Source organism: Siphateles boraxobius, unplaced genomic scaffold (genome assembly GCF_051911475.1).
Source record: "Siphateles boraxobius isolate OS27281-9 unplaced genomic scaffold, OSU_SipBor_1 3, whole genome shotgun sequence".
In the NCBI taxonomy this organism is placed as follows: Eukaryota; Metazoa; Chordata; class Actinopteri; order Cypriniformes; family Leuciscidae; genus Siphateles; species Siphateles boraxobius.
In genome coordinates, this window is record NW_027508919.1 from 6385036 (window position 1) to 6411868 (window position 26833).

At 40.0% G+C, this 26833-nt stretch overlaps 1 long non-coding RNA gene and 1 pseudogene across 1 annotated transcript; one reads left to right on the forward strand and one right to left on the reverse strand.

Moving 5' to 3' along the window:
- Positions 1–1700: 1700 nt before the first annotated feature.
- On the forward strand, positions 1701–20203 carry LOC143757087 (uncharacterized). Its single transcript, XR_013210389.1, has 3 exons — positions 1701–1776; positions 7252–7322; positions 20101–20203. It is a non-coding gene; the product is annotated as an uncharacterized LOC143757087 (long non-coding RNA).
- Positions 9293–16599, reverse strand: LOC143756613 (uncharacterized; annotated as a pseudogene).
- Positions 20204–26833: the final 6630 nt, after the last annotated feature.

Here is a 26833-nt window from a genome sequence, read left to right on the forward strand (position 1 = left end):
ACGCGCTTAAATCCAGGCAATTGGTTGATGAAACATTGGTTAAAATTAAGATACAATTAATACAAAACGAAATTCACTTTAAAGAAAGGCTTTGTGTGTGTAAGGTCTCTGTGAAAGTTTTAAAGCAGTCTTTTAGTGCCGCTTCAGAGCGGTCGCGTCCGTAACGGAGAACTGTCACGTCTATAACATTGTTTTTTCCTCATAAATGGGAACACGAAAAATAAAATAACATGAATATTTTATGTTCTGTGGAGAGCCAACCCTTCTTCTTTCGATTTGCGCAGTGTAATTCACAGAATAAAAAAAAAAAAAATAATAATCGTTGCCTCCTAAAAGTTAAAGATTTTTTTCTCACGCATGACTGTCTATTTCCATAATATTAAATATAAAACGCATGTGTAGACTGATATTTTTCTAATGTCTGGACTCCTTTCAGGGAGGAGCCTATGGATAAACAGACGTTTCAATATTTTGGTATTAATGCATTTTCTGAGAATTTATATTTCAAGTTTTGACTGCAAATGTCATGTCCATAAAGCTGGAATAATAATTTATATTATTATAAATAATTTATCCTCAACTAGTTTTGTGGTGTATGTCTACGTATTTTATAATGTTAAGTTAACTTCAGATAATACTAATAGTAATTTAAAGATGTGGTAGCATTGGATCTGGACGGGAAGGATAACGCTGGGAGTTGGAAGGGGTGTGTCGCGATTCTGCAGGTTCGTGGATCTGAGTGTCGCGTTTCGGTTTCATAGGATATGGCATATCCTTACAGCCTTATTTTAGAATGTTAAGTTCTACTCCTGTATTGTTATTTTGGTGAAAGTAACTCAAAAGTAATACAGGAGTAATGTAACGCATTACAATTCTGAGACAGTAATATTGTAAGGTAATGAATTACTTTTAAATAACAGTAACAAGTAATATATAATGTATTACAGTTTGGAAGTAACTTGCACAACACTGGATATCGCCAATAAAAATATCTGCAAAGAGGTTTTCCTGAGCAGTCAGTGATTAAAGATGACCTTTCTACAGCACAAAGGATAAAGCAATCTAACCTAAACTAATTTTCTGTCATGTTTTGTTCTTTTATGTTGTCTTGTTGCATTTTATAAGCAAAAAGAGCCATTTTCCTTTGGCTGTCATGAACAGTGACTAAGCTTAACAGCCATGGATTGCCCTAAATTAAATGAATCATGTCCGAGCTGTGGTCATGTGACATCATCATGCACTCTCTACAGTTATAAATGTCTCTGTCTCATCATATAATTCACATATATACATTTAAAGGGGATGTTAAACATGATGTCCTTGAGAAAGGTCACGTACCTCAGTGTGTATATATTGTACATTCCTACTGGTGTCTCTGTGATTTAGTGTGAAAGGTGCTCTTGTATAGACTCGTCGGGGAAACAAGGTGATGAAAGGGAGGTTCCTTTAACTGTGATTAGTAGCAGGGCTAGATTGCTTCAATTAGCGTGTAATCGTCTCTGGCATTAGAGGTGAATGGCCTGACGCCTGAACGATTCTCAAATACCATCACCCTCCATCCCCTTCTGAATATCAATGATTATCCTCATGGTCATGGTCCTCACTCCTCCAGTGTCTTCCTGCGGGATATTTCTGTCCTTTTTGATGGAAGGATCATATCTTTGCATGTCACTTACATCATTTCACTTGTGTCATTTGCAGAGTTGTTTCAATGCTGCCCTTCAAGATCACTTCTGATTCATCAAAGACGGATGTCAGCTTTTTCACAATTTAAAGGTCAGCAAACTGCACATGACTCCTGGATTCTGCACCAGAAAGAACAGTAATATGGGACATAGGGTGAAAAAAAGTTTGAATCACCGGTAATCGGTAATCGGTACACATTACATACCGAACGATTCGTTGGACCATTTTTCCTGCCGACCAAAATCCATGGAAGTTTGGCTGAAATAGTAAAATAGTTTCAAGTACATCACACATCTTTTTCCAGCACTTCAAAACTCAAATATTATCATATTTAAATGTTATTTTTAATGTGATGACCAAAATATTATGTTCACCCTTCAAAGTTTACCCCCATTTATAAAACTAAAAGTTTAAAGATGTAGGAAAACTCACATTTATTTAAAAAATATTTTTCTTTATTGTATCGTATCACTGTTTCGTATCAAACAGAACTGTGAATTTTGTGAACCGTAACAGCCCTAATATATATATATATATATATATATATATATATATATATATATATATATATATATTACAATTTAGATGATGCATTACATTTACATATACATTTAGCATTGACATTTATATCATAATCTCATAAATTTGGGGAAATCATGCTTTGATACACAATTATCTCAGAGCATAGGTGTAGTTGTCCAATTGGAGATCTTTGATGGAGCCATAAGATATAATAGATATAAACACTCTTAAGTAATCAACGCATTCTCATCCCAAGGCGTCATTTTATTCACACTTTTGACCATGCTTCCAAATCCGACGGACATGGCACCCTTTAGCATCAGGTAGATGACGCCTATCCTCGCGCGTCATCTACCGCCTTTAGCGTCAGTTAGATGACGCTTCCGTTTTTAGCGTCAGTTACATGACGCTTCCGGAATGGGTAGGTTTAGGTCTTGGGTAGGGTTAGCGTCTCATATTAACGCTAAAGGGTGCCTTGTGCGTCGGATGTTGAAGCATGGTCAACAGCGTCAGTTAGATGACGCCTTGGGATGAGAATGGGCTGAAGTAATTTATTCCAGCATATTCTAATAAACTGAATTTAGTGTCTTATTTTAGAGGAGTTATACATGTACATTATATACACATAGGGTTTCTTAGTGAACATGGTTTGGATTCAGTGTGTCAGATTGGCCCTAATCAAAATTAGAATTACCTACTCAGAGTCAGATCTGTCAGCATCTCTGATGGTTGTAACTCGCCTCTTTGGTCTTCCTCAAAGCTTTTTAATTGCTCTCTCTCTACTCATATGACCCCTTATCTTCCTCTCGTGAATCTTTCCATTTTTGTTCTATTTTGCTAAAGCCAAGATTCTAATAATAAAACTCTTAAATAATGCAAAAAAAAAGTACTTATTTAAAGTTGCCACTCTTTGTCAAGATTACAGCTGAATAAATATACAAATACAGAATTTATTTTATACAAAATGAATTAAGCATTTAAAGTTTTATTTTTTTATTTTAAGATCATAAGAAACACAAATTCAGTCAAGTGTGTCCAGACTTGACTGGTGCTCAAAAGCATTTCCATTTCTCATTTCAGTAAGCTGAAAAACATAATACTGTAACATTTATGGTAATAAGATAGTTTGACAATAACATCTGTGTAGCTCTTTAATTTTAAAAGCAGACAGCAAGTCTTTGGAGACGGGAAGCGTCTTAGTTTAATTGCTTGTTCGCTGTCAGAGTACTTCTGTTATGTTGTACAGCAAACACTTGTGGCTTCATTGTAATGTGGTGCTAGGTCCAGCTTTATCTTTATATGTTTGATCTCTGCGCTCCAAGCGTCTTAGAACCATGATTAAATCTCAGCACAGATTAAGATGCACACTGCGACGATAACTGTAAATTATTATTTTACTTCCCAGTTATTAAAACCCAGCTGTGCGGCCTATGTATTACTCAGGGAGTCAATGGTTTTTGATTAGAGTCTGGTGAGTGATGGATGACTTCAGCACTGATGAGGTCTATTACTTTCACATGACTTTGTATCTCCCCATGGTCAGTTGCTGTGTGGTAAAGTTGTTCTGATATATATCTCTGTTTTTATGAGGATGAACACAGGCGAATGGAACCCAGCTACAGCCTCTGAAGTACCATGACGAATCTGAAATAAATCCAGCTGTATGGCAGTTAAAAGCCTTCATTTTCTCTCTTATACTTTTCTCACGATACTTTTTTCCACAGAATCCTCCCTTGCATTACTTTGACCTTTTTGTAGTTATTTTCTGTTTGTCTTGTTGTTTGTAGACATTGGGATTTTTGGTGTGTGCTCAGTTCTTTGTTCCTGCTGAGCTTAACATTAGTCTAGTATCTTCAAACTCATGTATTATATCTTTCCACGCAAACTTGAGATAATCCTATAATCCCTGTTCATTGAATACTCTCATCTCATCACGTCTACTGTGTGAAGTGTAGTAGATGCCAACACTTGTTTGCTTGTATCTTTTGTGTCTCTTATTGAGTCACTTCAAATGGCTGGAAACAGTCTAAGACATATACATATTTATATTTCGTATTGGCCATTATACTGTATGTAATTGCTTTTTTTTTCTTGTATATTACTGGCATTTTGGTTACTTCATGGGAGAAATGGTCCACACATGTGCTGCCACATGGAAGTCAGTGGAGAAAGAAAAAAACATTTTTACCTGCTTTTGGCGCTTGACTGTTTCTTTTGGACCCTGGTTATTAGTGTGAGCCTACTTATCAATTAACATTTTTTGAGAATGCACAAGTATAGTGTGGACTATATGGACATAATGTAAATTGGTTTGAAGGTTTAACGTATCAATTCCTGCCAAGGACTGTGGGTTAAGCACAAATAGTAAGGTGTTGTAATATACTGTGCTATTAATTTACAGTACCGTTAAAAAACTCTGGCACTTAAATGGCAGTAAAATTGTATAATTGAAATGATTGCTTTAAATTGAAATAGTTAACTTGTAAATTTAAAATCAGTTTCTTATGTTGTAAAGTTTACACGTTTTTCACTACATTAGAATAAAAGGTTTCATAAAGAGCAGTTGTTTAGGGGTTTCCGTCATGGGATAATTTTATGGATTTAGATTTATCTAATTACTCTTGCTTCAATTTGTTTTTAATTTTATCCATCCATTTTTAAATTTGTAATCATCCTCGACCTAACCACAGACTCTACTGTTCACTAACCCCTGCATAACTGAAACAGAAACCATATAAATCCCAAAATAACAGAAGATTACACACTAACACATCTCCCTATATTAATATTGTGCAATCCCCCACTAAATAACACTTAATTTCATTGTTTATTTCCCTTATGCAGTCTGACGCAAATGCTGGGAATTAGAACTCTGCTTCACTCATTCAATTTAAGTTCGGCTTAATATAATCAGTTATTGAGTTCACTTTTACCTTTTAAGTAGAATAAACTTTCAACTTTTAATATTTGCGTGAAATAAATGCATTTCATTTGGTTAATTTCACTGTTTGGGTTTACAGTTCATGAAGTAAAAGCAAAACTCCAGTTTTGATATCATGGGCTTTCTAACTATGACCTGACATTAAACTTTTCAAACAATAACATATTGCAAAAAGTGCCTAAAATCATAATAGTGCATACAGAAAATGTGTGATTAAATAATATCTTTCATTTAAATTCAAGTGTTGTGATAAGTGGATAAAATAGCAATGAATCATGAGAAGCACTTCAAATAATTTTGAAAAAGCTAGGGAGAGATGGAAATTACAATTCATCATCAGTTCCCTAATATCGCCTTCGATTAATTGCGTCCTCATATGCCACCACCTGAAAATACACCTCCGCGTTGGCCCTACCACCCAACCTCCTGATGTGGAGTCAGAGAGGAAGAGAAGTAAAGGTGAAATAAATATGTTCTACCTAATCCAAATAAATGTAAATAACAGTCAAGCGTAAGTTTTTGTTCCTTTTCCACTTCATTTACTCTGAAGGGAAATGATGAATATTAAATGTGTTTACTTTGTCTCTCCTCTGTTAGGAAGAGCCCGGGCATAATGACACTGCCCAGATTGGGTGGCGTTATTAATTCCACACACAAAAGCAATCCATCAATGTTCTTCGAATCTCTCGAAGCCGCGATCCAGAGAGTGTTAATTGTGAAACACGCTGGGGAAGGAAGGGAAATGGATTCAACAATGCTGGATTGGTTTTGACACAGTACGTTTTTATTCCTCGGATCACTAGGGGGAATGATACAGTTGTTAATGATCCAATTAATCATCGTCTAATCATTGCAAACTGATGGAATGCAAGGCATTTTAAAATGAAATGAATGTTTATCGAATTATAATTGCAACCAACTGTAAAAGCTTTCGTCAGGCAGTTTACCAGGTGTGTTCAAAAGGTTGTGAAATGCATCTTTAAGTTTACCCAGTTAACTTAAATTTTCTGTCACTATTTACTCACCCTCATTCTTTCCATATAACAGCAACTGATAGTGACCATCTCTGTCAAGCTCCAAAAAGTAACAGATGACGAATGCACTACATTTCAACAGTTTGACAGAGATGGTCAATATGAATTACTGTTGTATGAAAGGAATAAGTGAAAATTCTTTAAACCTGTCCACCTTTGAAAAATATTGTGGATTTTGAACAACACGAGGGTGAGTACAAATTATTGCTTTTAAAAGAAGTTTTTAGAGTGTCTTAAAGCTTAATATCAGGCATAAGATGAATGTTCCCTATAGAGTCCAACCTTTCTTATCCTGATCAGTGGTGGCTGGTGGGTTTTAAAATAGAGGAGGCACACAAGATGTTAGCCATCTGATTTTTTAACTGCTTTAAAATGGCTTTTTTAGTCACTTATAGACAGAATATTTATAGAAAACGACATACATCAAGACAATATAATATAAGTTCACTCACCTAGTCTTAGACTATCACTTAGAGCGAAAATCCATTCTTCTGTCCTTTTAAATATCCGTGTTAAAAGAGCTTGTTCGGCCGTTTAGCGAAGCTGGTTGCTGTAGCCTATATCCAAATTAGGCACGGGGTCCTCCTTCATTTTTAATTTGTAGCTGTTGTTTGAATGGTAGTTTAGTAAATGTGTTTGCGATCAAATATTCAATATCTCTACTCTCCATAGTTACATCAACGGTAGCAGTTCAAACTAATATAACGTAATTTACGTCTTGTCGATGATTGGTTGATATACCAAGGGAGCCAAGTCTCCTCTGCTGTTACATTTCTCAACTTCCTAATTGCTGAAAGTGAAATACTCTAGGGTGATTGGCAATTTTTTTTTTTTTTTTTTTTACGGAGGCACAAGTCTCCAGCTTATGGATTGAGCTCCCCTCCCCTTCTCTATCCCCTCAGACTCATGTTTCGCAGATTCGGCACATTTGGGGAAGAGGCTTGTGGTGGTTACACTTACATTGGTGAAATTAAAAACAAGAAATTCAAATTCTGAGACACAAAATGAATAACTGGGAATTTTATTAACATTAAATCGTCCTTCTCCCATTTTCACCTCAATTTTTAGTAGGCTGTTCCTCCCTTGCCTCCCCTGACGAGCCGCCACTGATCTTGATCAAGTAGATGGAAACTCCTCAGGTAGGCTTCAAACATCTATATCTATAAGCAGAAATGTACAAGGCATGCACTAGCTCAAAAATACATTAATTAACCGGGATAGAAGCTTTTGAAGCTTTCTATAAGCTGCGCAGGCTAAGACATGTTAACACTAGAAAGCCAAAGTGTCTTTTCTTTCGCCGATGTTTATCCATGAGATTCAACAGAACTTGAACTTGTGACTGTAAACACAACACAACTACTAAATATTAAACTGCATGAATTGCAACCAACATGATCATTATCACTTGTTATTCGAAGCATTTTAATAAAATGAATATTTATCTGGGTTGTGCACCATTAAAAATTATATTAAGAGTGTCTTAAAATCAATTCAATCGCTAGTTTTGAATTGAGGTAGCAAATAGGGTGCAGTATTGCAATTTGATTGTAATCTAAAATAAAATGAATTGAAATTCAAATAAATTCACATAACTGTCATTGAGTAGAAAGGCAGGTTTGTTGAAACAGTTAAAAGTTTTAAAGTTAGATAGATAGATAGATAGATAGATAGATAGATAGATAGATAGATAGATAGATAGATAGATAGATAGATAGATAGATAGATAGATAGATAGATAGATGTTTCTGATTCTGAATAACTTGTTATTACTTTAATACACATTGAGTCAGTCAGTCTATTGAACGATTCTCTATACTTAACCTATGTTTTATAATTATTATCATTACTATTTATACCTAATATGACTTAGACACCATAAAGGGGTTTATTAAAAGAACATTTAATCAGTCTGGGATGGAAAGTTTAAACCATTATTCTCATTTACTGCCTTTTAGATGTAATCTATCATACTGTACATGTTTACCTTTGACATTCTTTTAATGATCTTAAGAGTACTATAATACCATTTTGTGCTTGAGAATATAGTCATTGTATGAGTATTAATGCGTTATCTCTCTAGGCAGCTCATTTAAAATGAATGAACGCAAGCCTTGGGCAGAGATGGGCCTGTATAAACACCAGGAGCTCGTTAAAACTCAATTGTTTTGTAATGTGCACCTGTCTAAAAGAGTAAAGAGGTACAGATGTGGAGATGGACCGATCTAGGATCAGAGGTTACAGGCGTAATGTTCTTTAAATTTAAATAATTTACCATGAACCATTTCAGCAGTGAATGCCCTTTCCATTAGCTCGATTTTGTGGAAATTGAATAAAACCAGGAATACAATCACTTACCTATGAAATGGACAGATAGCATGTCAAGTCATCCTCATTTATATAGCGCTTTTAACAATGTAGATTGTTTCGAAAGCAGCTTTACAGAGATAAACATATAATTTAAGGTAACAGAGATTTGTTTGGTTTTATAGTGGTTCTTGAAAAATGTTTTTTCCAGCTAAAGTTAGTTTTGATTGATTCACTTCCGTCTTAATGATCATTTGTTATTAAATTAGGGGCCGCTAAGACGACACCGTTCTCTCTAAACAGACTTTAAACGTGAACCTGTGATAGACGCTGATGGCGTTCACATGCGCATTAAGAATTGATTCTATTGTTATGTGCGTTTGAATATATGTGTGCAGGTTTGTAATTCCTTATAAACCATGCCTAAACAAACTACTTGTCTTGTCTATAAATTTTGATTCAGAATTTTATTTTATCTTATCACTTTGGGTAGGTACGCGAACCAAAAAATTCCACAACGCTTTATCTGTAGAGTGGTATAGGGAACCTCCATAGGGAGAGGCTAGTTGGCACTTCAGCACTGCATTGTCATCAGGTCCAGGCGAAAGTCCTTCGTCAGATCTGGAAACGGCCTGGATCCGGCAGGCTGCGGGAAAACCTCGGGATAAACAAAGACACTAAAATTAGCGTAGATGCCATTCTTCTTATGATGTAACGAGTACATCAGGATTTAAGGGAAGTGTTCCCAGTTCCGGCTGACCTAATCTAAGCAGCCTAATATTGAATTATAGAAGTCTATAGAGTGTTATGTGAATGCTAGGTCAAAGAGATGTGTTTTTAGTCTAGCTTTGAACTGACAGACTGTGTCTGCTTCCCGGACAATGTTAGGAAGATTGTTCCAAAGTTTTGGTGCTAAATAGGAAAAGGATCTACCGCCAGCAGTCGATTTAGATATTCTAGGTATTATCAACTGGCCGGAGTTTTGAGATCGCAATGGACGTGAAGGACTATAATGCGTTAAGAGCTCGCTCAAGTACTGGGGAGCTAAACCATTTAGTGCTTTGTAAGTAATCAGCAATATTTTAAAATTTATACCATGTTTAATAGGGAGCCAATGCAGTGTTGACAGAACCGGGCTAATATGGTCGTGCTTCCTGGTTCTGGTAAGAACTCTAGCGGCTGCGTTTTGAACTAGCTGTAGTTTGTTTATTAAGCGTGCAGGGCAACCACCCAGTAGAGCATTACAATAATCTAGCCTTGATGTCATGAACGCATGAACTAGTTGTTCCGCATTTGTCAATGAGAGCATATGACGTAATTTAGATATATTTTTAAGATGGAAAAATGCGGTTTTACAGACACTAGACACATGACTTTCAAATGAAAGATTGGTATCAAAGAGCACACCCAGGTTCCTAACTGACGACGAAGACTTAACAGAGCAGCCATCAAGTGCTAGACGGTATTCTAGGTTATTACGTGTGGAAGTTTTTTGTCCAATAATTAGAATCTCTGTTTTTTCAGAATTTAGTAGTAGGAAATTACTAGTCATCCAATTTTTGATATCAACTATGCATTCCGATAATTTTGTGAATTGGTGAGTTTCGTTAGGTTTGGAAGAAATATAGAGTTGAGTTTCATCAGCATAACAGTGAAAGCTAATTCCATGTTTCCTAATGATATCTCCTAAAGGTAGCATGTACAGAGTGAACAGCAGCGGTCCTAGTACTGAGCCTTGTGGTACGCCATACTGAACTTGTGATCGATAAGACATCTCTTCATTTACTGCTACAAACTGATAGCGGTCAGATAAATATGATTTAAACCATGCTAATGCAATTCCACTAATGCCAACATAGTTTTCTAGTCTATTTAAGAGAATGTTGTGGTCAATGGTGTCAAATGCAGCACTAAGATCAAGTAACACTAATAGAGAGATACAACCACGATCGGATGATAAGAGCAAATCATTTGTGACTCTAATGAGAGCTGTCTCAGTGCTATGGTGCGGTCTAAATCCTGACTGGAAATCCTCGCAGATAGCATTTCTTTCAAGAAAGGAACACAGTTGTGAGGATACTGCCTTTTCTAGTATCTTTGACAGAAAAGGTAGATTTGAGATCGGTCTGTAATTGACTAATTCTGTAGGATCAAGTTGCGTTTTTTTAACAAGCGGTTTAATCATAGCCAGCTTAAAGGTTTTTGGTACGTATCCTAGAGACAAAGACGAATTAATGATGTTAAGAAGAGGATCTATGACTTCTGGAAGCATCTCTTTCAGTAGTTTAGTCGGTATAGGGTCTAACATACATGTTGTCGATTTAGATGAATTAACGAGTTTGCAAAATTCTTCCTCTCCTATGGCAACAAATGAATCAAATTTTACCTCAGGGAGACTATAATGCACTCCCTGATGTGATGCTGTAGTAGACGGTTGCATAGTTATAATTTTGTCCCTAATATTATCAATCTTATAAGTGAAGAAGTTCATAAAGTCATTACTGCTGTGTTTCTTGGAAACTTCTGGGCTTGAAGCTTTCTTTTTCGTTAGTGTGGCCACTTTTTCAAATCAATACCTTGGATTATGTTTATTTTCTTTTAATAGGGTTGAAAAATAAGCAGATCTAGCAGCTTTTAAAGCTTCTCTGTAAGCAATCGAGCTCTCCTTCCATGAAATCCAAAATACCTCTAGTTTTGTTTTCTTCCAGTTGCGCTCCATTTTTCTGGCTGCTCTCTTAAGGGCCCGGGTGTGCTCGTTGTACCACAGCGTTGGACTATTTTCTTTAATCTTCTTTAAGCGCAACGGAGCAACTGTGTCTAAAGTGCTGGAAAGGAGAGAGTTAAAAGTTTATTTTGCAATATCAAGTTCTTCTAAGCTATCTGGGATGCTGAGACGATGAAACTGATTAGGAAGATTATTGATAAAGCAATCTTTAGTGGCAGAAGTGATAGGTCTAACATACTTGTAACACGGAGTTGGCTTTGCAGCCTTGGCTAAATGTAATTTACATGAGACTAGATAATGATCTGAGATGTCGTCGCTCTGCTGCAGAATTTCAACAGCATCAATATTGATTCCATGTGATAATATTAGATCTAGAGTATGATTACGACAATGAGTAGGTCCTGACACGTGTTGTCTAACTCCAATAGAGTTAAGAATGTCTTTAAATGCCACTCCCATTGCATCTTTTCCATTATCTACATGTATATTAAAATCACCAACAATTAGCACTTTATCTGCAGTCAATACTAATTCTGATAGAAAGTCAGCAAATTCTTTGATAAAATCTTTATGGTGCCCTGGTGGCCTGTATAAAGTATCGTTTACATTATATATTTTTACATTAACCACCAACACTTCAAAAGAAGTATATTTAAAACTAGATTTTTTAGTGGTTTTGAAAATATTACTGTAGTGAACCTCAGCGTGGGTGTAGGAAGAAGAAGACAGGGTCGGCGGAATTGGGACTCGCACTTTATTTAGCAACAAAAATAAAGTAAACAAAAAAGGTGCGCTCTTGCGCCTTCACCGTAGTGAAACTCTACAGCAATGTCCAAACACTCTTCTCTCGTGGAAACAACTCAGTCCGTTTGCCAGTGTGCTCTGTTGCAGTCGCGTGCGAGTCCCAGGCCTCTCTCACTCCTCTCTCATTCCCGGCAGCTTATATGCGGTCTCCACGCCAATCACTGCAATCAGACACAGGTGTTCATCATCTGCACTTGACCCACTTACTCACCGCACAGCTCGCTGACTCGTCTCTCACTACAGACTTCGCAAAACCACGCCCCCCTCGCCACATACCCCCACCGCCCGACTCAGGCCGGGGAGCCGTCCGGCCTGTAGCCTCCCCCTCCTCCCTCCCCCTCCTGGAGAGGAAGTCAGCCACAGCCATCTGTGCACCCGGCCTGTGGACCACCTGGAATTTAAAAGGCTGTAAAGCTAGATACCAACGGGTGATCCGCGTGTTAGTATCCTTCATGTGGTGGAGCCACTGCAGGGGAGCGTGGTCCGAACAGAGGGTGAACTCCCGCCCCAGGAGGTAGTAGCGGAGGGTGAGAACAGCCCACCTGATGGCTAAACATTCTTTTTCGATGGTGCTGTACATCGTCTCTCTCTTAGAGAGCTTCCGACTGATGTACAGCACTGGCCGCTCTTCACCCTCCACCTCCTGGGACAGGACCGCGCCCAGCCCCCTGTCCGATGCGTCCGTCTGTAGGATGAAAGGGAGAGAGAAGTCAGGAGCATGTAAAAGCGGCCCGCCACACAGAGCAGCCTTTATCTGGGTGAAAGCCTGCTGACACTGCTCCGTCCACTGGACCGTATCTGGTGCTTCCTTTTTAGTTAGATCAGTCAGCGGGCTAGCGAGGTCCGAATAATTAGGTACAAACCTCCTGTAATATCCCGCTAGCCCCAGGAACTGTCAAACCTCCTTTTTGGTCTTAGGCCTCGGACAGGTCGCAACCGCTGCCGTGTTATCAATTTGGGGACGAACCTGTCCGTGACCCAAGTGGAAGCCCAGATACCTTACTTCCACACGCCCAACCACACACTTCTTTGGGTTGGCCGTGAGCCCAGCGCTTCTCAGCGTCTTCAGGACAGCCCGCAAATGCTGCATATGACGCTGCCAATCGTTACTATAGATGATAATATCATCCAAGTAGGCAGCGGCATATGCAGCATGCGGCCGGAGAATTTTGTCCATCAGACGCTGAAAAGTCGCCGGAGCCCCGAACAAGCCGAAAAGAAGGGTGACAAATTGGTGTAATCCAAACGGCGTTGTAAAAGCTGACTTTTCTTTGGACATGGGAGACATGGGGATCTGCCAATAACCCTTTGTTAAGTCCAGTGTCGAATAAAAACGAGCAGTACCCAGCCGATCAAGCAATTCGTCAACCCTCGGCATTGGATAAGCATCAAACTTAGACACCGCGTTTACCCTTCTATAGTCCACACAGAAGCGGACCGAGCCGTCGGTTTTAGGAGCTAAAACTATCGGGCTCGCCCAGTCACTGCTGGACTCTTCTATTACCCCCATATCCAGCATAGCCTCTAATTCGTTCTGAACTACCTTTTTTTTGTGTTCAGGTAAACGATACGGGCGGCAGCGCACCACCACCCCCGGATCCGTCTCAATGTGGTGCTGAATGAGGTCCGTTCGACCAGGCAGGGGAGAGAACACATCAGCAAATTCAGCTTGTAAATTTTTTATGTCAGTGAGCTGAGAGGGTGAGAGGTGATCTCCGCCAAGAGCCAGCGCGAGAGATTGTGGTTTTGTGTTCGCTTCTGGCCCGAGATCCTCCTCTCCGCTCACTACCGTCGCCAGCATCACTGACTCTGCCTCAACCCACTTTTTGAGGAGGTTGAGGTGATAAATTTGATGTGCCCCGCCCCTATCTGTTCGAACTACCTCATAGTTGAGATTGTTAACCCGCCGTGTGACCTCAAAGGGTCCTTGCCACTTTGCGAGTAATTTAGAGCTAGAAGTAGGGAGTAATACAAGCACCTTATCTCCCGGTGCAAATTGCCGAAGTCTAGTCCCCCTGTTGTACAGCTGGCTCTGTCTGTCCTGGGCCCGTAACAAATTCTCCATTGATAGCCGCCCCAAAGTGTGGAATTTTGTTCTCAGGTCCAAGACATACTGAATTTCGTTCTTACTAGCGGACGGTCCGTCCTCCCAAGTTTCTCTAAGAACGTCTAACACCCCGCGGGGCTGACGCCCATAGAGAAGCTCGAAGGGGGAAAACCCCGTGGAGGCTTGGGGAACCTCGCGTACAGCGAACAAGAGGGGTTCTAGCCACTTATCCCAATTTTTGGCGTCTTCGTGAACGAACTTTCGAATCATGGACTTCAAAGTGCGATTAAACCGTTCCACTAATCCGTCTGTCTGTGGGTGGTAGACGCTAGTGCGAATCGATTTAATGCCCAATAATTCATAGAGTTCGCGAATAGTTCGTGACATAAACGCCGTGCCCTGATCGGTGAGAATCTCCTTGGGGATTCCCACCCGGGAGATTAACGCAAAGAGCGCGCTCGCAACACTTTTAGCAGAAATGTTACGGAGCGGGACTGCTTCAGGATACCGCGTTGCGTAATCCACCAGGACTAACGCAAAGCGGTGCCCACGTGCTGACCGTTCCAATGGCCCGATGAGGTCCATACCAATTCGTTCGAAGGGGACCTGCATTAGCGGAAGGGGGCACAATGGTGCTTTTGGATTGGCCGGTGGATTCACCAACTGACATTCACGACAAGACGCGCACCACTTGCGCACATTCTCGTGAATGTCCGGCCAGAAGAACCGGGCCATGAGACGGTTTAGTGTCGCCGTTTGACCTAAATGCCCGGCCATTGGATTACAGTGAGCCGCCTGAAAAAGCATTTCCCGGGGGCTTTTAGGAACTAACAACTGCGTTGTATCCTCTTTTGACTGGGTGTCTTGGGTCACCCGATACAACTTATCTTTTAAAATAGCAAAATAGGGATAAGAGAGCGGTTGGTCTGGGTGGAGTACCTGGCCGTTGATAGAACGGATCTGATTAAACGCATGTTTTAACGTCTCGTCCTGGGACTGCTCCAGGGGAAAATCATCGCGCTCTGTGAGGATAGTTCTCTCCAGAGTACTCCGTTCCCCTGCAGCAGATGCCAGAGGTCCCGGCTCAGCATCTCCCACCTAAACAACCGCTGTCTTTCCCTTGCTTTTCTTTTCCCAAGAGGCATCCGCACATAAAGACCCCAATAATTTACTAAAAGCAGGCAAATTCGTTCCCAGAATTAGCGGATGCCGGAGGTGCGGGTTAACTGCTACCTCTATGCTATGCTTTTGTCCACTAAATTGAATTACCACAGGCATTATAGGATAACTTACCACCACCCCGTGCACACACCGCACCTTAACCATGCGGCTGTTATCCAATGCCCCAGGTTGAATCAGGCTTTGATGAATGGAGGTTTGGTTGCAGCCTGAATCCACCAAAGCCTGATAAGTACCCCCCTTGATACAGGCCAGCTTGATCGGGGGCAGCCTGTGGCGTGTCGGGAACCCGGATCAGCGTCCCCACCTCCATCACCGGACACCGGTCAATAAAGTGTCCCGGGTCCCCGCAGCACCAACAGGCCGGCCCAGGCCTCCCCGCCGCCCCAGTGGCGGGAAGCGGGTCAAGGGATTGGCGTGGAGAGCGCAGGGCTGCCGGAATCGGGGTGGAGTGGTCGACGGACACAAGCCCCCTGGGTGGGGCCCTGAATGCGGGGACAGGCTCCGCCGGAGCCCCCGTTTTCCACCTCGGCGCCGGCCGGGGCATCAGCCCCCCACGAGACCTGGGAAGGGGGACAGGTTTGGGGAGAGAAGGGGACGAGAGAGAGAGAGAGGGAGAGAGAGAGACAGATGGAAGGGGCTCGCCGACCCCTGGGCACGCCACCATGTGATCCTCCGCCAGGTGGATGGCCTGGTCCAGCGACGTCGGGCGGTGGCACTGGACCCACTGGCCGGTCTTCTTGGGCAGTTTGGAGATGAATTGTTCCAGTACCACCTTGTTGATCACGTCCTCGACGTCTCCTCCGTCGGCCATCAGCCATCTGCGGCAAGAGTCCCGGAGCTGTTGCGCCATAACGAAGGGTCGGCCGGACTCTTCAAGGGTCAGGGACCTGAACCGCTGGCGATGTTGTTCAGGGGTCCGGCCAACCCGCTGAAGAATGGCGCGCCTCAGGTCTTCATAGACCAGGAGATTCTGGACTGGCAGTTGGTGGGCGGCTATCTGCGACTCTCCCGATAGCAGTGGAATGAGTCGCATGGGCCAGTCCGCTCGGGGCCATCCCCGGGCCTCGGCCGACCTCTCAAAAAGGTCCAGGAATGCCTCCGGATCATCCTGGGGTCCCATCTTATTGAGAGGCAGGGGCGGGGCCGAGGCCGTAGCTGAATCGGGGACGGCCCGAATCTTCCGGTCGACCCAGCTCCGGAACAGCTCGCGGTCTTCTTGCTGGCCTTGGAGAAGCATTTGGAACCGCTGGTCTTGCTCCTCCTTTACGGCCAGCAGGGCGTGGTGTTGTTCCCTGTGAAGACCCGCGAGCGTTTGAATGAGGTCCGCAAATGGCGTTCCTGGCGGGGTCTGCATGGCGGCGGCAGTCTTCTTCTTCCCGGGTTTCGGCACCAGTGTAGTGAACCTCAGCGTGGGTGTAGGAGGAAGAAGACAGGGTCGCGGAATTGGGACTCGCACTTTATTTAGCAACAAAAATAAAGTAAACAAAAAAGGTGCGCTCGTGCGCCTTCACCGTAGTGAAACTCTACAGCAATGTCCAAACACTCTTCTCTCGTGGAAACAACTCAGTCCGTTTGCCAGTGTGCTCTGTTGCAGTCGCGTGCGAGTCCCAGGCCTCTCTCACTCCTCTCTCATTCCCGGCAGCTTATATGCGGTCTCCACGCCAATCACTGCAATCAGACACAGGTGTTCATCATCTGCACTTGACCCACTTACTCACCGCACAGCTCGCTGACTCGTCTCTCACTACAGACTTCGCAAAACCACGCCCCCCTCGCCACAATTACTATAAATTACAGCAACACCTCCCCCTTTGCCTTTCAGGTGAGGTTCATGTTTATAATAGTAATCATGGGGGGTGGACTTTCCAAATTCGGGGAACAGACACAGTCTCTATATGAGGATATCTAGGTGAAAGAGGCTCTATGTGATGGGATTTATCTGACCTTGGTGACGCGAGGCCGCTAGCAGACGGTCGGTTTAGCCAGTTTGTCTGCTTCCTGACCTGACCTGATGTGTGAGCACCATGTGTGTGAGCTATTATGTGAACCAGTAATAAATATATTTGCATTCAGGTATGAATTACAAGGTTGTATAAGCATGGTCTGTATAAGCATGGTTTTCTTGTATTTTGCATATCAACAAAGGAAAAACATGCACATTTAAATTGCACACACGTGTATCTATAAATAAATCTAAGTCTCAGCGTTTCTAATTCATATGTTATGGCTTAACATTATGCAAATGTCTATTCACCCACACTTATTTACACTAAATCAACATGTCATTTTTCTGTCAGGGTACAGCTCAAAGTTACTCATGCACAGAGACAAAAAAAATACTTTTATATATCTTGTTCCATGTCGAATGAGTAACACCCAGCAGAGCAAAGGATGTGTCACAAAGCTCACCTATGTGTCTTTCTGTAGCCTGAGCTTGACGAATGCACACATGTAAAATATATTTTTAAATCGAAACATCACTCTACAACATCTACAACACGGTTCCTGTCAAATTAAGTCCCACTGCATATTCCATATACATATACATGTAAGTTTACATGATTGTATTCTTTTTTTAATCTTTCTGTAGTTTTTCAACCTTGTGTTGTTCCTCTTCAGCTATAATTCTGCTTTGGCAGCCAGTGGAGTCTGCAAGTTACCATGGAAACCTATGTTTTATCATAGTTGAGTCGTCAAACAGAGCCGCCTACATGAGTCTGGAGAACATTGCTGTGTTACAGTCCTGTGAGTGAACCGCCGTATCCCATGATCACATGAAATTGAAAATTCTTTCATCATTTTACTCACCATTATGTTGTTCCAGACCAATATGTATGGGGTTAGAATTGTTGCATTATTCCAAATAAATAGATTGAGATTCAAAAACAAATGTAAAGAGATTCACAAAAATTTATCAAATTCACAAATAAATAGATAAAGATCCACAAATAAATGTAAATGGTTTCACAACAAATTATAAAACTCACAAATAAATATAAAAAAATATAAAATATATATATATATTTTTTTTTTTTTACAAATGTGTTTTATATCACAAACACAACCCTGCCTGGGATTTCTTTATGAACCGCTTTCTGTGCATTTGTAAATCGCTGCACGCATTTGTGAATTGCTTCTTGTGCATTTGTAAATCCCCTCACACATTTGTGGATTTTGAAACACTTTAGCGTCGACGTACAGACAAATCCACAAATAAGTGGACTACACCCACCGTTTACTCAAGCCAATCAGATAACGGCCACATAGAGCAATCTATTTATTTGTAATAATGCAACAATTCTGGCCCCATAAATATGACTTACTTTTTTCGACAGAACACAAAATTCGGTCCCTAATGTTTTTTGAAATATCTTCATTTGTTTTCCGCAGATTAAAATAAGTCAGGTTTAGAATTAAATAAGATTATAGGACATCAGAATTGTCATTTTTTGGTGAACTATAATTTTAAGCATCACATTAGCTCTTACCACACGAGCTGTTATCTGACTGTGATAATGCAATCATGAGGTGCATCAGACATCAGAGCATTATTGTACTATTTACATATTCATGCATATATGTGTCGAGACCGTTTTTCATTTGCTCGTTCAGTACATAATGAATGCAACGTGAGCGGAAATTAATAAATCCGGACACAACTGTAGCCAACACGACTGCGTTTTGTGGATGGCAATATTGATCTGATTTTACCACATAAGGAGGCTTGGATCGAGTTAGTAAAAATCTGGTTTGTTTATTGATCTGGTGTGTTTATTCTACAAACAACTAAGCAGATTTTGGTAGGATATATAAAAAAAAATTGGGTTGTTTGTGGCCTGTCTGCAAATGAAGAGTTCAGACGAAAAAGCCTCTAAGTGCCATCTGAAATTTTAATTTTTTATTAAGCTTGTATATTTAAGTTCAGTAATTACACTTAAATGACAAATAATGGGTAATTTTCATTGTTAGTTAAATAATTAACTTAAATATACAAGCTTGATAAAAATGATCATTCTAGAATAAATTTTCAGATGGCACTTAGAGGCTTTTGCATCTGAACTTTTCAAATACTCCATCTTTTGTTACAAAAAATATAATCTGTGATAATTTACTCACGCTCATGTCATTTCAAAACCCATTTGACTTTCTTTTCTCCGTAGAAGGTTAATTTATGAAGACGGTGTTGGTTGCGATTTTCCATGCAGTTACAATGAATGACAATTGAAGCTTTAAAACGTCAAAAAAGACACAAAAACACCATAAACTATAATAAAAGTGTTCCGTATGACCGTGTATCCTATATTTCAAATGTTCTGAATCCATACTATAGCACTAAATAGAAATTCACTCTGTTTCACCTAGGGCCAAACAACTGGAGATTTCTAGCTTCGCTATTAAGACCTACTTCAAGACTACTGCAATTATATTGTCTTACCTTTAGACAGTTTTATGTTTAATAAATCTTGACATATACCGACAGTGGTATATGTAATATAAAAGGTACACCAAGGACATATTTTCTTATCTCCTTGAAAACAGTTTGCTTTAAGATGTTTTTCAGCCTGACATTCTCTGCATCTTATTGCTCAAAGTGTACAGTATTTTTGAAAATAAACAGGATCTAATCAGAACAGCTCTGCAGGAAAACATGATCAGAAACTGAACTGAAATGTTCAACTGCTCGCAATGCTTCTTGGAAGATGTTCAAGGTGTGAAAGAAGTCATCTGGACAGATACTATGATATATGGAGGGAATGATCGTTATTCATTGTGGTGGTGAAGAAGGTCTATGTAATTTGTTTGATATTTTGACTCCGCTATAAGACAGCAAATGACAGTTTCTTTTTTCCTACAGTCAACTGAAGTTGTCCCCAATACAGATCACCATCAATTCAACAACATACAACATCGTTCGCCCATGACACATCAAGGATTCATGCATCATGCAACAGAAGTCTTTTGAGGTAAACGTTTAGTTCAAAATACTACGAATTCCCCTGAGCAAAGTGCTAAAATCATGAAACTGTGACAGAAAAATATGGCTTTCAGCAGGTCAGTGACCCAGAGCTCGAGATTTGACAGGAAACGACTCGTCGCCCTTGTCACAGTGAGGACGGCGGATGACTTTAAGAGCCTGTGACATGTTTTCTGAAGATAACTGCCCCGATGAGAACTTGCTGTTTGTACAGGAACTAGAAGGTGTTTTAGGCAGTGCCCTTTTATTGCGATTGGCAAGATGATTTATGCCCATTGATGTGGGATTTAATGACTCTGTGCTGCCAAGTGTGTCAAAGGGCACTTTAACCAGTATTATGGATTAAAAAGGTATGAATTGTAATGCAGTACATCTGACTTTTTTATATTTCATTACTATATTTCTCTCCTACTCAGGAGCACAGAGCAGTTTATATGAGTTATCCCACATCTTTGAAGCTCTGCTAACACAATTTAATATTCTTTTGGATGTCGAATCTAATAACAACGTCATTTAGAGTGGGATATTTTCTCTTTACTGCTCTGGTTACCTGCCACCCATCTGACAATTGCATCAGGAAGAAAGATTTACGCAAGGAAATGTATTGATGGATTTTAGTTAAAAAGCAAGAGAAGATTAAGTCTCCAAAGATAAATGCTAGCAAGAGACAAACTAATAATTACATGTCAACGTGGACATGTTTGAGTTTGACGTGATTTATTTTAGCACTTGTAGTTTGTTTACTGAGTGAGAAAGCAGACCTGTCGTTTTTCATACGGCCAGCAAACACATGATTAGTACATACATTAAACTCCACATGCGAGAGGAAGCACTTAAGCCTTGATGCCATAGACTAACGATGCTTAACCCTGGGGTTAACATCATTTTAAACCCCAGGCAAAGGCCATTTTAAATGCTGCATTAAGCAACGTTCCACACTTGTAATAATTCAAGGGGTTTAGCACCTCTTTTAACCCTGAATTAGAAACCTGTTTGCTTTGCTAGCCCAAACTGCGGTGCCAAATATATTCAGTATGAATCAAGCTGGAGGTAGAATCTAACAGAAAGATGTTAAGCAACAGACAACCAAACAAACTGCTTCAGTGCTTACCTTAATACATATATATGCAATGCTGTTAAGGTAACAGTAGAGTATTGTAGAAGTGCACTATTCAAAGTCATGAATAGTGCACTTTCAAAAAGGGGGTTATTGAGATAAAGGGAGTAGTATTTGGCTTATCATGCAATATCAACCCATCTGCCTCTTTAAGGTGACCCTCATCAAACAAAAACAAAACAATAATTGTGAAACTTTTAAATGGGGAAAATATTCCGCCTGTAAGTGTACCTTGTGTGTAAAAAACAGAGCAAGCCTACACAACATTCCCTAGCGTTATATTTTAGGGCTATATATATAGATGGATAGAAAGCAGACTGCACCAGTTATCGTGCAGAATGTACATTTACACTCGAGTCAACATATAGTTATCTTGTTTATATTGTTTCACGTGTTCATGTTGAGAAAAAAAGAATATCCACATGCTCGGTTGAAAGTTGGCTCCTCAGTCTGATATGGCCAGTTGCAGAGAAAATGCACTCCGCTGACAGACGTTGCAGGGACGCACATAACTGTATGCTAAGCGAAGTTTCTTTTAGCGCTTTGTTTTCTGTTCCTAAACCTGTCTCCCACGACAAATCTTAAAGGAAGCATATGTCTCGAGATCATTTTGCTATCGGATAAGTTATCTTTTCGTCTCACTCTGGGGTACAGCGCTTACCTGCGGTCGTGAATGCAGTGATGCACAGCTTTCTTTCCTAATTTGACTGGTGTTTGAATTTCATGTGATTTCATGGTGTGTACTGGTGATATTTATGATGACAAATGTTTCCAGACGATATGTTGATCCATTTGATCAAAAGTAATTTCATTTTGTAAGGTCATTTAGTAAAATCATTTTGATCAAAGTGATTCCAAACTTCGCTGCGCTGACGACAAAATTCTGTGGTCAAAACCATTCAAATCGTTATCAAGCTCCACAGCGCCAACCAATGCATTTAGTTAAAACTGTGAGTTTTAGTTTGCATGCTTAGATTTCACTGCATTCATGGCCAGCAAAGCAACATAGTATTTTTAATTTTCAAATAATAATTAAAGATCGAATATTCGACTATTCCGTGGACACCCCTTTTTAAAAACGATCTCATCAGTAACATGGCGTGCAAATTGTGAATTGATTTTCATCCTATTGTTTTTTGTAGTGTGTATGGCAATACCTTGCCTGTTGGTAGGACTCTTCTCTTAATTTGACCCACTGTGGAGAAAGGCCTCAGCTTGTGTAGCATCTGTTTTGAGAGCCGCAGCAGGGAAGCATCTAAAACGCAAGGTTCACTTCATCCGAGAAAGTCGCATGGCCCTCAGAATGCGTCCTTAATGTGATCACACACTGTTACCTCAGTCTCCTCTGTTTCCCCAGCAGGGCTTCTGCTTTGTTTTACCACAATTTCACTTTAACCCAACGTACTGAGCCCAGCTCCCTTTGAATTAACTCTCCGCTTTACTGCTTGCCATCAGGAAACAATGCACCCCTTCGTGTGGGCTCTTCAGGCAGCGAGACTGAGCCTGAGATGCTGCTGTGGAGAACTGACAGAAGCCGGAATACCGCAGTGCTTTCTGCGTAAATACAGCGGAGATCATAGTGTCCCAGATACTGTCAAGCTTCTCCACTTAGCTGGGTCAAGTGATGGTCAATGAGTATGGGAAAGATCTTCTTGAGGGTTCTCATGACCTGCCGTTTGAAGAATGAGACTGATGTTATGCTAATGTACATCTGGAGATCTGATTTTGTTTTCTTTTTTTTCCTGACTAGGGGGATGATGTGTAACTCTGGAAAGCCTTAGAGTTTTCGATTATTGTTGCAGCTTTAAATGATATTGCAGCTTTAAATCAAGGCAATTTTTTTCAAGTGGTGTTTGAGCTATTCTCTAATCTCAGGATATCTCCGTCTGACGGGCTGCTGTCTCGCTGTGTTAATATACTCTGGCTCCATAGAGCAATTCACACTGCACAACAAATTCAATTTTTTTCTCCCTTGTTCTTCATCTCATTATATGGTGGCAAAGCAATTAAAATGCCATTTTACCAGCTGAGTAGTAAATTGTCTCTTACCTCCTAAAACATAGGCTTCATTTAGTAACAGCTCCCGAGGTTTCCAAGTATAGTCTTATCTACAAAACTGTGATTGAATTAAGATGTTTTGTTGTCTCTACTGGGACTAGTGAGTCAAGATTTGGTTAGCATGGCCCTGTTTACCCCTGCTGGCGGATGTTGTAACAACAGCATTCTGCAGGCAATATAATATAATATAATATAATATAATATTTATTTATTTTTAGTATTTACCAGTGATGTTATTTTGGGGCTTAGTCGCTAATGAAGGGCTTGAGACTATGCATGTTTTTTGATTCAATTAATGTTGTCATGATGTGATTTTCTTGTGGCTTTAGACTGACCAATTGAATTGATTGATTGATTGATTGATTGATTGAGTGATTGATTGATTGATTGATTGATGCACAGGATAGTAATAAAAGCTTTGAGGCAGTGAGTGTTCTTTCTTGAATCATCCAATAAGCGTTGTAATATTATTTACCTGCGGCTTAATGTCACTTATTATAGACCTGATGGCTGGGGTGGCTAAAAACATAGTGGTGTTACAATCAGGATATTGAATATACTGCAATCCAATTAAGTAATCAATGGTTTAATCCAATTTGGTTCTAACCTCTGACTGATCAACTGTCTCCTCCATCATTGATGAAGTATTGATGCTGTAATAGTGACTGCCATCCTGTACTATCCAGTCGACTGAAACTTTTTTTGACACTTTTAGCCCATCTGTGTTATAAATAAGCACATCATCAGTAAACATGAAAAGTGAAATGCTTGCCTGGGCCGCAGATAGTTAAGCATATGGTAATTGTTTTGTGTGAAACTGTGGTACGGGGCAGTGCGTTTTAATGACACCCCTCTAATGTGACACACTTCACTGAGTGTCCCAATAATGAGGCCATCACTCCCCTTCTTTAGCTAATGCTGACAGAGAGTTATAGAGTACATATGCTTGCTCACTGGCAGAATCTTTTAGAGTTAAAATAATGTCTGACGGGTTAAATGAATGAGATGAAGTGTCTGGAAAACCTGAAGGCAAACAACTGTTTATTAGAGGATAAATAACCCCCAGAAGCAATTGTTCCGCTTCAGTTTTCTATCTTTCAGTCAGGCAATCAGAATAGATGGACAGCAGGTTATTCTGGACAAAAACCAGAGAGGGAAAAAAAGGAGAGAAATGTTGAAGGCTTCAGCTTTTTTCCTGGTGAATAAAATCACCAGCCTGAACAGCAGTAAATCTAAAACTGACACAAAGTCACAGAGCGACTCCGTTATAGATCGGATAGAATGTATTAAGCTAACTGCAATATTTCATACTAAAGGTGCTGTGTAGTTTGTGTCAAGCCAGCAGATTCATCCTTTACTGAACTGAGAAAAAACGGCATATGGCTGAAGTTGCTTTTTAATATGAGGATAATGATAGATAGTTTTATTTAGCATCACATGGGTTTAGCTAGCACTCATCTTTCTGTGATAATTGGATGTAAAATACTTAATTACTTAAATGTACTTAATTACTTCAGTATTATTTTATAGAACCTTTGGTTACCACCCCAGATCTTTAACTACTAGGTTACACAATTCCACCAGTGATAACATTTATAAAGTCAAAGAGCAGGATTTACATTTATATAAGACCTTTTTTAGTGTCAGACCAATTTTAATTACAAGATTGTATTCACACTATGAGATGTGTGGTAAACTATTCGTTCTGACCTTTGCTCAATAGAGACACCCAGAATAAATGTGAACATTTGGCATTTTGTATTAAAAATCGATTATGACTATAAACTTTTCAAGATCTTGCATTGCAATCTATAAAACATGATATTGCTTAGCATTGTGTCCAGTTTATGCTAACTCTGATTTACATGCACTTACAGTAAAGTTGTTTGTTGAAGTATCTGCCAAGAACTATTTCAATGTATAAATGCACATTTGCAGAGTATGAATTATAAAGTAAACAATTAAACAAAAAAAGAAAGGGCAAATAGCTTTCTGCTGGGTAATTAATAGGCTGCTTGTGACTGGTTTAAAATAATTTAATTTGGGATCTCAGATGTGAGCAGTCATGTTGACAGGAAGTACAATTGAACAAGTTTAATATATACCAATGGAAAAAAAAGGTTAAAACTTAAAGGGGACCTATTATGACACCTTTTACAAGATTTAATATGCCTCAGGTGTCCCCAGAATACGTCTGTGACATTTTTAGCTCAAATTACCCCACAGATTATTTATTATAGCAAGCTGTAAATGTCCCTTTTTTGGTGAACGCAAAAACATGCTGGTTTTGAGTGCATTTTTAAATGCAAATGAGCTGTTGCTCCCCACACCGATTTGCAGCTCGTCCCTCGGATACTCCCGTCAACAACAAACAAAACAAATGTTTGTCTTTAATTATCATCTGTATCGCGGTTCATCGTGGACATCGCGTGTCATATCAGTTTAAACTTCTGATATGTGGTTTTCTGAGCACACACATCTGAAGCAAGCACAGAGAAAGTTGGCTGTTTTATAGTGCATGTCGCGTGAGCACTAAAAGTTCTCTTTTGTGTCTTATTGCTCTTAAACTGTCAAATACACACAATGTCACATAAACAGCCGGTTATGTCTGTAAACAACTGGGAAAGAAATGTTAAATAATGTTTCATTAACAAAGTTTGGTAGGAACACGTTCAATTGATCTGTCCAATCATCCAATAACATGTCAATCCAATCAGCAATTAACTCGTCTATCCAATCAACATTAGAGTAGGCCTATATATACACAGTCGACTCGCCTAAGTTGCTCGAAGGTTTTCAGCATCCCTTCACCATCCCGACCCCTCACTCTTGACTGGTTCCTACAACAGCCAGGAATAAGAGGGGTTCGAGCCAAAATACTGAGCTCGGGTGAACTCGTGAATGTAAATCAAACAATAGAAGAAAATCCTTCACTGTTCATGACTGAAAAACTTTAGTAGATTTAAGAATAATACATTTATTTATTTGAATGCTGCTGCTAAATGTTCTAGCGATAAACATGGCTGATGATGTCCCGATCACTCAGGGGAGGAGCTGAGCTAATAGGGCCAATTCCGTCGTCAGTCGTGGACAGGGCCTGTTACATTGTGACATCACACAGTGTATAGCATTCCTGAACAGGTCATTTTCAGACACTGGCTGTATCCTAATTCAGAGGCTGCGTCCTTCAAATCACACAGACTTCGAGGTCCACACCTTTGAAGGCCACTAAGTTCAGACCGAGCGTTGTTAAATGTGACAGTCTAGCCTACAAAGGATTGCCGTTGACAAGCAGAAGTATTGAAAGTTATATTCAACTGTCTGAAAGCAAAAAAGGTTCAGAACCTGTCTGAATATGTTCACGTTGGTCCATTTCTGTGCATTTAAAGGGTAGAAACTATATAAAATTGGATTTTTGTAAGATACAAGTCAACATTT